Source organism: Notamacropus eugenii, chromosome 5 (genome assembly GCF_028372415.1).
Source record: "Notamacropus eugenii isolate mMacEug1 chromosome 5, mMacEug1.pri_v2, whole genome shotgun sequence".
In the NCBI taxonomy this organism is placed as follows: domain Eukaryota; kingdom Metazoa; phylum Chordata; class Mammalia; order Diprotodontia; family Macropodidae; genus Notamacropus; species Notamacropus eugenii.
In genome coordinates this window covers 65083162-65097757 of record NC_092876.1, presented here as the reverse complement: position 1 = coordinate 65097757, position 14596 = coordinate 65083162, and the positions used below count along the sequence as shown (strand labels likewise).

The 14596-nt window shown below is 41.0% G+C and overlaps 1 pseudogene; it reads right to left on the bottom strand.

Annotated features, from left to right (window-relative positions):
* Nucleotides 1-203: 203 nt before the first annotated feature.
* LOC140508591 (large ribosomal subunit protein eL31-like) lies at nucleotides 204-576 on the bottom strand (annotated as a pseudogene).
* Nucleotides 577-14596: the final 14020 nt, after the last annotated feature.

Genomic DNA, 14596 nt, shown 5'->3' with positions numbered 1-14596 from the left:
GGACAGGGGGTTCCTCCTTTAGGTTCACCCAGGCTGAATTTGTTTATACTCTAAATAGAAATTAGGTATCCAGTTAGGTAGGATACCACCCAAAGTTAATGAGCATGTGCCTTGAGGGCTAGGGTTAGAATTGGAGCACATTTAGGGTTAGGGTTAGGGTGTGCTCTAACTCTTCTGCCAGCCAGGCCCTTCAGAGACCGACCTTTTTTTTTTTTTTTGACATTTTATAACTTTATTTAAATAAAGTTCAATTTACTTTTCATCCACATTGACTGTCTGTAAGCTTTTGAAAGTGGTGACAGGTACATAAGTAACCAATGTATACAGCTTGTTTGGTGAATCCTTTGGCCCAAACAACTTTGTTGAGTCTGGTGTCAACACGTACATCTCAGTTCCCATTTCTTTCATGGCAAATTTACGAATTTCCTTCAGAACCCGAGGAGCTCGCTTTTTGAAGCCTACTTCATGAATCCTCTTGTGAATGTTGATGGTATGCTGGTTGGTATACTGTCTGGTCACCTCAACGGTGGCAGAATGTCCCTTCTTTTTCTCCCCATCTTTCTTTGCGGGAGCCATCTCCACACGTGAGGGCCCTTTGGCCTCAGCTTCTCCCACAACTCCCTGGGGCTGCAGGAGTCCCCCGGCCCCGCCTCCCTTTCTACCCAGGCCATGACAGTCCGCGTTCCACCCGCCCTCTGGGCCCAGGCCCCGAGAGCTTGGAGCCAGACTGAGCCTCTTGGCAGGCCCCACGCCCCTGATACTTGCTCCAGGGAAAAGAGGAGCCTCAGACTAGGCTGGGAGGGGGCCCGCTGTCCAGGTGAGTGCAACCCCCAGGAAGGATGGAGCTGGATCCTGACTGACCTTTTTAGGAGATGTGCCTTAACAGAAGGAAAAAAGGTAGAACACATTAATAATTAGTTATTAATATAATAGTATGACGTTAATTTTTTCATTCTTAAAGAGCATGGCAGTACCCTACCAAAGATTTCAGATGGTCTAGAAGCTGGAGGTGGGCAAGGAAGCAGCATCCATTGGAATATCTCAGATATCTTAGTTTCTTTAGGTGTGTGCCTCTATTTGTGAACTCCGTACATGCCTGCTTTTCCTGCTAACTCTGGCACATTTGTGGGAGAGTGTGTTCCAGCTTATGGAGAAGATATTTTGTTGCTTCTGTTGTTACTATGTGTCATATGAGTTAGTGCCCTTACTTTGAGCTAATTCTGTTCTCTGACTGAGTAGAGGTATTGTTCACCCACTACAGTTTAGGACAAAATACCTTGAATCTGGGGTAACTGTCAATCCTCAGGACCTACCATGTGAGTAAGGGTTGTGGTGGGGTGAGTTCAAAGTGACTGGATTGTCTTGTTGAGCCTTTGTGTTTGGGAATCTCTTTGTGCTTTGTGTGATATCTCCCAGCATTCAAGCCACAGGATTTTCTGAACATTATTTTTCCACCTTTCTACTCAAAGTTAATAAAACCTTGATTAACCTTTTGAAAAGACTGGAGATAATCAGAAGGAAGGTAGTATGAGGAACCTGCGTAAGCATTCTAGTGTAAATAGAACAAAGGGGGTTATCATAAATCCACATTAAAGATGAATAATGCTGGGACCTTAGAAGATGCATGCCTCCCAAGGGTGATCGATTAGTTATAGAGAAACCAAAGCTAAAATTATGTAATTATAGGAAATTTCCAACTCATAAACAGGTTGTTTTCTAAAAATTTGCTCATAATTTGTTTGCCTAAATATTAGAATGTATTTTTTCCATAGAATCAGCATTATAAATCATGCCTAGGGTTTCCTAGTTACTCACAAAGACTAATTTACCACTTAATGTAACTGAAATACTACACACTTACAAAACAAAGTAGTAGCAAATACTATACTAAGTAACAGAAAATGAAGCTGTTAATTAAATAGAATAGAAAAATAATAAAATTGAATAAGCATCTTAAAAAACCTTATCATGTGAGAGCTAGAAGGATCTTAGAGATCATCTCTTGAAAACTATCATTTTACAAATAAAAAAAACTGAAAGTCACTTTAGTAAATGGAACTTTGTCTTCTTAACTCTTAGTCCAATCTCTTAAAACAAATGTTACTTTTTTAATGAACAAAAATCTATTTTCTTTCTGTCTCACCTTCACTCCTTCATTGAAAAAGAAGAACAAAACTCTTGTAACAAATGTGCATGGTCAAGCAAAAACAAACCCCAGCATCCAATGCTCTTTCCACTCTGGCACTATCAATTATTTGAAGAAAAATAGATTGAAATAGAAGAGGATGAAAAAGCAGGCTGAGACTCTTATGGTGATTCTGAAGGGGCTTCAATTTCACCATTTTCAGCCCTTCAGAACCTGGCCTATCTTTCCAGTCTTCTCACACCTTGCGCCCCAATATATATTCTTGAAACTGGTGACACTGGCTTCCCAGCTATTCCTTAAACAAGAGACTCCATTTCCAGACTCCAAGCATTTTTTACTGGTGCTCCCCCAAATCTGGAAAGCTCTCCCCATCTCCTGGCTTCCCTGGCTGCCTTCACATCCCAGATAAAGTCCTACTTTCTACATGAAGCATTTTCCTAATTTCCCATTAGTACCAGTACCTTCCCTCTATTGATTATCTTTAATTTATTCTCTATCTTGTTGATTGGTAGTTAGGTGGTAAACTGGATAGAGTCTGCCTGGAGTCAAGAAGACTCCTCTTCCTGAGTTCAAATCTGGCCTTGGACAGTTACTAGCTGTGTGATCCTGGGTGAGTCACTTAACTTTGTTTGCATCAGTTTCCTTATCTATAAAATGAACTGAAGAAGGAAGTGAGAAACCACTCCAGAATATTTGCCAAGAAAATCTCCAGTGGGGTCATGGAGAGTCAGACATGACCGAAAAAGTCTGAACAGGAAGAGGGCTATAGAAATTATGTTTGTCAGGATATTATTATCATTGCTTTTTTGGGATTTTCCGATTTATTTCTGAGAATAATCTCTGGTGAAAGAAGAACAAATGGGGACCAGAATGGGGTGGGGAGGAGTAGGAGAGGGGTGAGTAGGGACTTACTGAGAATTTATAGAAAAAAATTTGTCCAAGGAAGAATTAATGGAGAAATGATGGGTGATTCAGGAAACCTGAGGATTTGATACATGTGGGAGTTTAAAAAATATGTGTACCTGTGGAGAAGTGGGTTAGGGAAGGGTGGTGTTAAAAAAAGGAATATGTACATACTCATGGCAAAGAGATTTGTGAAGAATTAACTGAGTTAATATTGGTGAAAGATTACAGAAAGGGGTGGGGTGGGTAAGAATTCTCAATGGCAGCCACAAAGAATATAATTTACCTACGACTGCTTAGTTAATGCCCAGAGCATGGGGGGAAGAAGGGGAGGGAAGTGCAGGGAGAGAGGAAAATGTCTAACCTGCTCTACAAGATATTTCTAAGTAGGGTGTATATCATTTGAGGAGTGGCTGCATTTTATTGTTAAGCCAAATTTTAAAAGGAGGGTAGTGGTCAGACATCATGGGAGTGGCAAAGGAGAGATGTTAGGAAGCTAAAATCAACAGGTCTTGGCAATAGAGTGGCTATGGGGTGGGGGTGGGGGAGTAACGGGAGGAGGGTATTAAGAAGTTGAGGATGACATGTACCACGGCCACCACCCTGGTACAGATTCTTATCACCTCCCACCTGGGCTATTTCAATAGCCTGCCAGTTGGTCTCCCTGCCAAAAGTCTCTCACCTCTCTAGTCTATCCACCACTCAGTTGTTAAACTGAGTTCTCTAAAGTGCAGTTCTGACTACATCACCTCTTATTCAATAAACCCAGTGGCTCCCTATCATCTCCAGGATCAAGCATAAAATCTTCTGTTTGGTCTTCAAAGCCCTTCACAACCTGGCCACCCTCCTACAAGTAAGTTACCTACCCCTGACTCTGGAATCTAGTGACACTGATCTCATTGCTATTCCCAGTAAAAGACACCTCTTGACAATGAATATTTTCACTGGCTGTCCCCCACTCCTGGAATTCTCTCCTTTATCATTCCAATCTCTCCATCTCCTTGGCTTCTTTCAAGCCTTAGCTAAAATTCTACCTTCTATGACAAGGCTTTCTGGATTCTCTTAATGCTAGACCCTTCCCTCTGCTGATTAGCTCCAATTTATCCTGGATTATCATCTTTTTACATAGTTGTTTGCATATTACCTCTCCTGTTAGACTGTGAGCCCTTTGAGAGAAGGATCCCCTATTAGACTATGAATTCCTTGAAACATTGCCTTTTGCCCTTCTTTGTAACCCTAGCCCTTGGCATAGTGCCTGGCATATAATAGGTATTTACTGACTGACTGGAGGATGGTGGACAGTAATAGGAAAATTAGGAAAGGGAAGGGCTTGGGGGAGAGGAAGAAAAGATAGGCAGTTTCTCTTAGCTTTGTGTCATCTGTACATGTGGTAAGGTTTCTATCAGTGACATTATCCACATCATTGACAAAGAGTTAAAGAGCACAGGGTCAAGCCCAGATTACTGGAGGCCAATCTATTACAGATTACCTTCTAGGATGACATTGAATTATTATTGTCTAGCTGTTGATTCTGGCTACTTCATATTTAGGAATCCATCAAATTACACTACGGTCCAGCTCATATCTCCCTATCTTTTCCATAAGAATAGTAAGAGAAACTTCATCAAATTCTTTACTAAAATATAAGTAAACCAACTTCCATCCTTTTGTTGCCCAGGCTCCTGCCATCTTTGTTTCCTCTACCTGAATCCCTGGAACTCAGACAGACACACCCCTCCCAAGAAGCCAACATGTGGAGCAAATGAACCAAGGCCACAAAGAAATGCCTCTAGTGGGTCATACCCAATATTTCTGTCATGGTTGGATGCTCCTAGATTTAGGAATTCAAGGAAGCCTTCAACATGATCAACCAAAATAAAAAGAATCTGCATGACATGTTGGCCTCATTGAAGAAGAACCCCACAGATGCCTATCTGAAGGGAATGATGAGTGAGGTCTCTGGCCTATGAGTTTTACCATATTCCTGATTCTGTTTATAGACTAACCCTCAGGATGTTATCCAAAATTCCTGTTTTGATGAGGAGAACTCATGGGTCACCTTCTGGAGCTGCTCACCCCCATGGGTGATGGAGTTATGGAGGAGAAGGTGGATAAGATGGTTTTTGAGGAGCCATCAACAAAAAGGGCAACTTTACATGGAATTTGGCCAGATCTTGCAGTATGGGGCCAGGACAAGGACAAGAAATTTCCACACCTTCCCCTGCCCTATCCTTTAAGCTCCTCATGCTCTCTGTATTCCACATAGACCCCATGTTCTCTGAGAGTTAATGAGCTCTTATGTGAGTGGGTCTTTGTGTTGTTGTTGTTCAGTCATTTCAGTTGTGTCTGACCTTTGTAATGCCATTTGGGGTTTTCTTGGCAAAGAGACTGGAGTGGTTTGCCATTTCCTTCTCCAGTTCATTTGTACAGATGAGGAAACTGAGGCAAACAGGGTTACATGCTCTGGATCACAGCTAGGAAGTGAGGCCAGAATTGAACTTTGAAAGGTCAGTCTACCTGATTTCAAGACCACTCTATCCACTGTGCCTCTAGTTACCTAGACCAGGATATTTGCTAAGCAAGAAGGCTGAGAGTCACAGGGATGGGTTCCCTTGATTTTGGCTGAAGGGCATGGAACCTCCAACCTCTAGCCTTCCTGAGGATATTCAAGAGAAAATGAATCACGAGTGCCTACGTTGGGTGCCAAGAACTACATAGCTTGGTCATTTCATAATTCAACCCAAGGTTCCAAACTGAGGAGGGACCAGCCCCAAGCTTTGAGATGCCTATGGAGCATTCAGTTCAAAATGTCTAAAAGGAAGTTTGAGATTCAGGACCAGAACTCAGGGAAGTGACTAAAATTGGTTATATAGATCTAGGAATCAGCTGAGAAAAGATGATCATTGAACCCATGGGAACTGATGAATAAAACAAGTAAGTGTAATCAGAGAGGAGAAGACAACCTAGCACAAAGTCTTGGGGTCTAGTTAGAGTTAATGACCATGACCAGGATGAAGATCCAGCCAAGGAGACCAAAGAATGGTCAGATAAGTAGGAAGAAAACCAAGAGAGAGCAATGTCAGAAAAATGAAGAGCAGAGTCCATCAAGTTAATAAACTTTTATTAAGCACCTTCTATGTGACTGGCACTGTGCTAAGTGCTGGGAATACAAAGAAAGGCCAAAAAAAAAGTCCCTACCCTCAAGGAGCTCCCAGTCTAACGAAGATAGCAGTCAATGGTATTACCATCAGTATCAGGATAGAGAAAAGCTATTAGGTCTGGCAATTAAGCAATCACTGATAACTTTAGAGGAAATAGCTTCAGTCAAGTGATGAGGATGGAAGCTGGCCTATTAGAGGATTTAGAAGAGAATAGAGGAGTGGGAGAGCCCAGTTTGAAGAGCCAAGAGCTTTTTCAAGGAGATTAGCTGAGGAGAGTAACACATAAGAGGACAGCATTGTAAATGCTAGGTGTATCTGGGCACATCTACTCATCTCACACGTTAGACTTCATACTTCTCACCTAGGTGTGCGGAACCTACTGACTCTGGGTTTGCTTCACCTATTCTCACTCTGGCAGATCTAGGTACCCAAAGAAGGACCACCGCCATATGGTTATACTCTGGTTCTCTTGGGGTCCTAGGAGTAACTCTAGTGAGAGGGAAGTTGCTCTTTCTACTCACCACCTGTCCTTTCTTCCTTTTGCCTGTAGGGATCAGCCTTCTCTCAGCCTGAATCCTGGTCCCAGGCTACAGACTCTTCTGGTTAGTGAGAGAAGGGCCTCTTTCCAGGTGTCAGATTCCATGTCATAAAAACCTTCTTCCTCTTAGTCATGTCCAATACACACACACACACACACACACACACACACACGCGCGCGCGCGCGCGCATTGATCCCTCAAACTATATATGTGTCTCACTTGAAGGTATACAAAAAAGGGGAGCATGGCACCAGTACCCCATCTAGCCCACCAGACAAGGGTGTGAATTGATATATAAGAATATATACAAGCAGGTGTGTGCACATGCATATTGGAGCCAATAAATATGTGAGCTGTATGAATGTAGGCATATGTGACTATAAATGTGTTTATAAACATAGACTGTGTGTAGGCTAGAGTTATGCTCATACACATGTCTCAAAGACTTAACATTGACTTCAGATTTGGTTTGGGCAAATGAGAAAATATCCAAAATAGAAGACTGGCACAAAAAAAAGAAAAGATAATTCAGGCAATTGAAATCTACAGTATTTCCCTATCTACCAGTTTAGTAACAGTCATAAATGCAAATAAGGTGACCTTGGTATGACTCATTATTGATAAAGCCCTGCCAGAACTTTTTAATTGCCACTTCTTTTTTAAGGTGTTCATTAACCATTTCTTTATCCATGGGTTCTAGAATTTTGCCAGGAATTGAAGTCAAGCTCATCAGCCGATAGTTTTTGTAGGCTCCATTCCATTCCATTCTTTTTTTTTTTTTGATTCAAGACAATAATGGTCCTTTCCCAATCCTATAGTATCTCTTGTGGTCTCCGCAATATTTCAAAGATCCTTAATAGTAACTGAGTAGCCCCAACAGAAAGTTCTTTCAGGACCTAAAGATGTGGCTGCTGATGACTTGAGGTCATCAATAGCAGTTGGATTCTTTATAACTTATTTCCTTATTTATCCTAAGTATCAGCTACTTATTAGCCATATTTGTTCTGCCCTTTCTGGTCCAAAGAAGGAGAAATAAAAAAACCAAAACCAAAACAAACAAAAAATTCAGAAGAAAAAGTAGGTATTGAGCATCTTTTGCCTTGCCTCTGTAGTCAGCTATTGCTCCATCCATCCTACACAAAGGTCCTTCTCTTCTTTGCTGTTCCTTTTTTCCTCCAAGTTAGCTTAAAAGATGAGTAGATCATCCATGGAAGACTTAAGAAAAAAGATGGTGGAGTAGGAGATGCAGTAGAGGTGTGCATGGATTGTGAGCTGTATGAATGTGGGAAGTATTCATAGGAATGAGGGCATGGATCTACTGAGGCCAGGGTTGGATGATCAAAGTATATGTGGTTTGGTAATTTTCAATATTTCTTCATATAGGAGGCTGTTAAGATAGCATAACCAATTTACTTAGACTGTAAGCTCCTTGAGGGCAGGGACTGTCTATTACCTTTCTTTGTATCTCCAGTGATTAGCACATTGGTAGGCAATCAAGTTAGGGACAAGTCGCCTTAAATTATAAAAAACATTTTCTTATATAAATTGGTACGAGATTAGGGTTTCTTTGGATTCATTACTGATTCTGAAGACAGAGGGACCTCTTTGGTAAAAAAAAACAAAAAACAAAAAAAAAAAACTAGCACAGCTGATGAGAAGTGATATCTGGGTCCAAAGCACCTATTTCAAAATGGAAATCGGAAAACTAAAGTCTTAGAAACCTAGAAGACCAACTCAGTCATTTCTACGCTGGAAAGAGGCATGAAAACATGGCCACCCCTGTACACTCACAGATTCTATTTCCCACACTCCCTCCTTCCTCACCAGTTAGAAACCCCTTTGGGTTTTCCTAACATTTCCATTCAAATACTCTCACTCTTCTCCTCTGAGAACAATTAAGAAGATACTTAACCTCTCTCCTAGTGTCTCACACTAATTTGCTTGGCTAAGGGAAGCTAGAGACCTGAACTGAGAGGTAGCGGCATGGAACTGGATTCTCTTTCCTTTTTCCTTTCAATTAATATATAGCAGATTGTAAGAATAAACTGTTCAGTGTCGAAAGCAACTTTCCCTCCCTTTTCTTTTTCCTAAGGGCTACTAGGAATCACTGGGAAATAACCATCATTCCAGAAAGTAAGCAATAAACCAGCATTTTATAAGAGATTGATTTAATATCTCATAGAACCAATGGGCTGGAAGTGATTTTCTTTTGTTTTTTAAATAACTTTTACCCAGAAATATTTACTTTATACGATATAATCACAAATGTACAAATCTACTTCCCCCAAAATGTGGAGGCGCAGTTCTCCTCCCCCCTTTCACCACCTCAGTCTCTGGGGAGGGGAAGTGGATTAGGTTCACAGCTTAACTCGGTTCCCAGAGTACACAGCTCCAGTTCCAAGTCCAAACCACCGACCCCCACCTACACCCCAATCTCCACCTCTACCCCCTGTGGCTCTTGTCCCAGGCACCCTGGTTTCTCAGGGCTTCCATGCAGAGCTGGCTGGCTGCATCAGCCCACCTGCAATCCTGGCTTCAAGGTCACCACAGCTCAAACCCTGATCACCTCTGGCACCTGAAATTGAGGAGGACAAACAACACAGAAGGAAAACAAACATCCCCAGTCTCATTTCTCAGAGACTGGGCTAAGAAGAGGGAAGAGGGGAAGGTAAGTACTTTCCCTCTCATTGGTTCAGTTCATAACATCCACTCTGGGACTGGGAACAGCAAAGAGTTTCTGACAAGAGGAAAATAGAAAGAGAAAGTGAAGGACTCAGTTTCAACAATTTTAAAGATGCAGGTTGCCAATCAAAGGAGAATTCCCCCCGTCTCATGGCAGGTGACATAGCAGGTTCCATGTTAACCAAACGGGGCATACTCAAAAGGACCCTCAAGAGCACCAATCAAACAACCAATAGACACCTACAATGTGTTAGGCACTTATGCTAAGCACTGGGGACTTAAAGAAAGGCAAAAAACAGTCTCTGCCCTCAAGATGCTCACAGTCTCATGGGGGAGACAACATGTAACCAAATATATAAAAAGCTATGCATGGGATAAATAAGAAATCATTAGCAGAAGGAAGGCACTGGAATTAAAAGGGGTTGGGGAAAGTTCCTGCTGAAGAGCATCTCTACCCCAGGAGAAGTGGGTGTTCTCAGAGAAGCCCATGTTACGTTTCCCCTTATCTGAAATTTGCTGAACTCAGCAAATAGGCAGGAGTGCATATATGCATATATATGCATATATATATGTATATTTTTCCGCAGTCCTCATCCCAAATTCAGAACAGTTCTCTCTGGTCTCTGAGAAAGCATAAGTGATATCTTTTACTTGCTTCCCCAGTACAGTAAAGCTTCAAATATCATATCCAACCCCATACGTACAGAAGAAAATCAATTATCTCCAAATGCAAAGTTATTACAGATTCACAGAACAAGGGATATTTCATGAAATTCCTTAAAGAAGACCACAAAATAAGAAACATTTGACAAAGTTTCTGAAATATCTTAGCTTTTGGTCTTATAAAGCCTTTCACGTGAGCAAAAGAAAGAAGAACCCAAAGAAAACAATGGTTCCATCTCAGGCAGAAATATGGTCTCTGTGGAGCTCTCCCTGTAGGGATTGGGACTTGGGATCAGTCTGGCGTTGCCCCTTTATCAACCAAGGAAATGTCCTCAGTGGAACTCTTCCAACAATTCCCTGAGTACGTCAGACCATCCAATAGGGGTCTACACAAAAACTGTCACATTACACAGACCCATTACTGAGTCATGGATGAACATCAAGTTTGCTGTGAGAAATTTGGAATCACTAGGCTTTTTGCTGCTATCTAAAGAGACATGTTCCTATTGGAGTTGGTTTTTGTTTTGGGTTTTTTTTTGGACATTTAAATAGATTACTTGGATTACTGTTTGCTCTTTGTGAAAGGGCAAGACTAACTTATAACTTTGTAGGGTGAAAACACTTATGCCTTAAATTCTACAAGTGAGAAGACATTCTTTGCCTCTTCTCTAACTCAACCTGCTTTGTTCTTGTTCTCATGGGTGAGTTTGCAATTCCTATTGGTTCACCCTGGCAGTAGCAATGATCTATGGGGGGAATTTTGAGTATCCTTTGGGATAAGGTTTCCAGAGGAAACTTCCTGGACCTCCAGTGGATTACCTACACTAAAGGGACCACAGGAAGGGATTTTTGAGAAGCATCTAGTCTAGCACATAATATCATCTTCTAAGGTGTGCAAATAGCTATGTCACTCAAGACAGAAGGCTCTTTTTCTTAAAGATCTCAACTGACCATGGCCAGGGAGGAGAATTATTTTCAAATTTAATATTTATTTACTTATTTTTAACATTCTTTTCTTTCTCATTTTTGAATTCAAATTTTCTCCCTCCCTCCTTTCCCCACCCACTGAGAAGGCAAGCAATGTGATATCAATTATATATATTTTCATATTAGTCAAATTTCCAAAAAAAGTGAGAAAATTATATTTCAATTTGCACTCAGAGTTCATCAGTTCCCCTTCTGTAAGTGATAACATTTTTTTTTTTTTAATCATGAGTCCTTTGGAATTGTCTTGGATCATTGTATTGATCAGAGTAGTCAAGTTTTTCACAGTTAGTCATTGTTATCAAGTTACTGTTACTGTGTATAATGTTCTCCTGGTTCTCATTTCACCTTGCATCAGTTCATATAGGTCTTTCCAGGTTTTTCTGAAACCATAACCTTCATCATTTCCCACATCACAATATTACTTTATAACAATTATATGCCACAACTTGTTCAGCCATCCCCCAGATGATGAGTATCCCCTCAATGTCCAGTTCTTTGCCACTGCAAAAAGTTGCTACAAATATTTTTGTACATATAGATCCTCTTCCTTTTTCTATGATTTCTTTGAGATACAGACCTAGTACTTGTTGGTTGATGTCCTTTGTTTTCAAAGTGGACCAAAATGACATCACTATGTTAGAGCCAAATTACAGCATGCCCAACTGTGGCTGATTAGCCCAATATGAGCTTGGAATGCTTCATCATAGGTCAGACATAAATAGTTTATGTGAACATTTGGGGCAGATTCTCTAAATTCACATATCTCATGTTTCTTTTGAGCTACTTCAATTCTGCTTTGCTCACAGACACAGTACCTTCTCTGATGAGGGCACCCCATGCTGGATGGTTCTTTGCCAGTGTCTTCCATGTCATGCAATCAATTACAAAGTTCTTAAGACTATGTGAGAAAGCAAAGCTGAGCAGGGAGCCCTGGGTGGTCTGAAGCACAACAGCACTGGGGATTTTCAAACATATCAGCCCAGAATGGGAGTCCAGTGTAACTGAGTGAGAGGGAAGTGCAGAACCCCAGGTAACAGCAACAATCGCTCCCAAGGCTATCAACCCGCAGATTAAATGTCTGTAAGTCACCCATTTGAACTTCCAGGACCCAAGATGGCAGAGTGATGGGTAAATGCTCTATCCCTCTCCTTATTGACCTTGAAACCCAGAAAATATTTTTCCAGGAAAAATCCTGGAAATGGGATCAGTCAAAGGGGTAAACAGTCCCTTAGCCTGTGGGGCTAGGAAAATCGCAAAGAGGGGTCCCTCTTGCTGTGGCTGAAGGGGACTAGTGCAGGACCAGAGCTGTCCTAGACAGCGCCACCTCAGCCGGGAGGAGATCCTGAGCCCCAGGGGGGTGGAACCCATAATCACCCATATCAAGACCCCAGGCATGCCTCAGCACAGCCAGGGGAACCTGGAAGACACTATCACAGATGGGATTCACCAACCACTGAGCCTGTCTGTGCTCTAGCTCAGGAGAGGAGACCTCCTGGGGCCAGACCACCCCTCCTCCACACCTCATTCAGTGAGCTCCAGGGAAACTCTGGGGAAACTCAGAAGGATTTCACTTGGCCTCTGCTTTGGCACACCAGCCAGCTCAACACCAGGTAAGCTACAGCATTTTATCTTCCAGCTGAAAGAACCAGAGGTCACAATACACAAAGCCTCAAGTTCCAAGCACAAGAATCGTGGGACAGAGCCCCCTATGCCCCAGAAGTAGAGATCCACTTTAAAAGTCAGGAAAAAAGCAAACATCATGAGCAGAAAGCAAACTAGAAAAGAAAAAAATCATAGAATCTTACTATGAGGCCAAGGACCAAAATATGAATACGAAAGAGGCCAGCATTGAGACTGTACTTCCATGTGAAACTTCAAATGGGAATATAAACTAGTCTCAAGCCCAAAGAGCATTATTGGAAGAGCTCATGAAGGATTTTAAAAGCCAAATTAGAGAAACAGAAGAAAAATTGGCCAATGATTTTAAAATTATGAAAAAAGAATTCACTGAAGAGAACAGCTTCGTAAAAAGAAAAAATGGAAAAAAAGGAAAATTGGACAAATGAAAAAGAAAGGGCAAAACCTAATTGGAGAAAATAATTCCTTAAAAAGAACAATTGGACAAATGGAAAAGGAGATGAAAAAGTTAGTCAAAGAAAATAATCTATTAAAAATTAGAATTGGACGAGTAGAAGCTACTGACTTTATGATACATCAAGAATCAGTCAAACAGAATCTAAAGAATGAAAAGGTAGAAGAAAATGCAAAATATCTCATTAGAAAAATAAGTGACCTGGAAAACAGATCCAGGAAGGAAAACCTAAGAATTACTGATGTACCAGAAAGCCAGGATGAGAAAAAGAGCCTGGACAGTATCTGCCAAGAAATCATCAAGGAAAAATGCTCAGAGGTTCTAGATTCAGAGGGCAAAATAGTCATCAAAAGAATCCACCAATCCCCTCCTGAAAGAGATCCCAAACTGAAAACACCAAGGAATGTCGTTGCCAAATTCGAGAACTATCAAGTGAAGGAGAAAATAATGCAAGCAGCCAGAAAGAAACAATTCAAATATTGAGGAACTACAGTCAGGATTACACAGGACCTTGAAGCTTCTACATTAAAAAATCAGAGGGATTGGAATATGATATTCTGTAAGGCAAATGATCTGGGACTACAACAAAGGATCAATTATCCAGCAAAATTGAGCATAATATTTCAGGCAAGGAGATGGACATTCAATGAAATAAGGGATTTCCAGACCTTCCTGATGAAAAGACTAGAGATCAACAGAAAATTTGATCTTCAAACATAAGTCTCAAGAGAGGCATAAAAAGGAAAACAGGGGGAAAAACTTGTTATTCCTTATGGGCAAACTTTACCTCCATATAAGGGAAGATGATACTTGTTAATCTTGAGAGCTGTATATTTATGATGATATTTATAAGGGATAGATAGATAGATAGATAGATAGATAGATAGATAGATAGATAGATAGACAGACAGACAGACAGACAGACAGACAGACAGACAGATAGATAGATAGATAGATAGATAGATAGATAGATAGATAGATAGAGGGAGTGGGTATAAATTAAATGATGTGATGATAAAAAATGTGATTTAAAGGTGTGAAGTGATTGTACTGGGAGATATGAAAAGGAGGAGGCAGAAAAAAGTAAATTACATCACACGAAGAGGCACAAAAACATATTACAGTAGAGGGAAAGAAGGGAGGGAGATGAGCACTGTTTGAGATTACTCTCATCTGATTTGGTTGAAGGAGGGAACAACAAATTCAGTTAAGAATAGAAATCTAACTAGCTCTATAGACAGTAGGAGGGGAAAGGGAAAAGAAAAGGAAGGGAAGACTAAAAGGAGGGAAGAAGTAGTAAGGGAAAAGGGGATTAAAAGAGAGGAGGGGCTGAAAGAAGGGAGGGAAAATTTAAACTGTTGTGGAGGGAAAGGGAGAAGGGAGAACTTAAAGCATAAATGGGGGAAATAGGATGGAGGGAAAG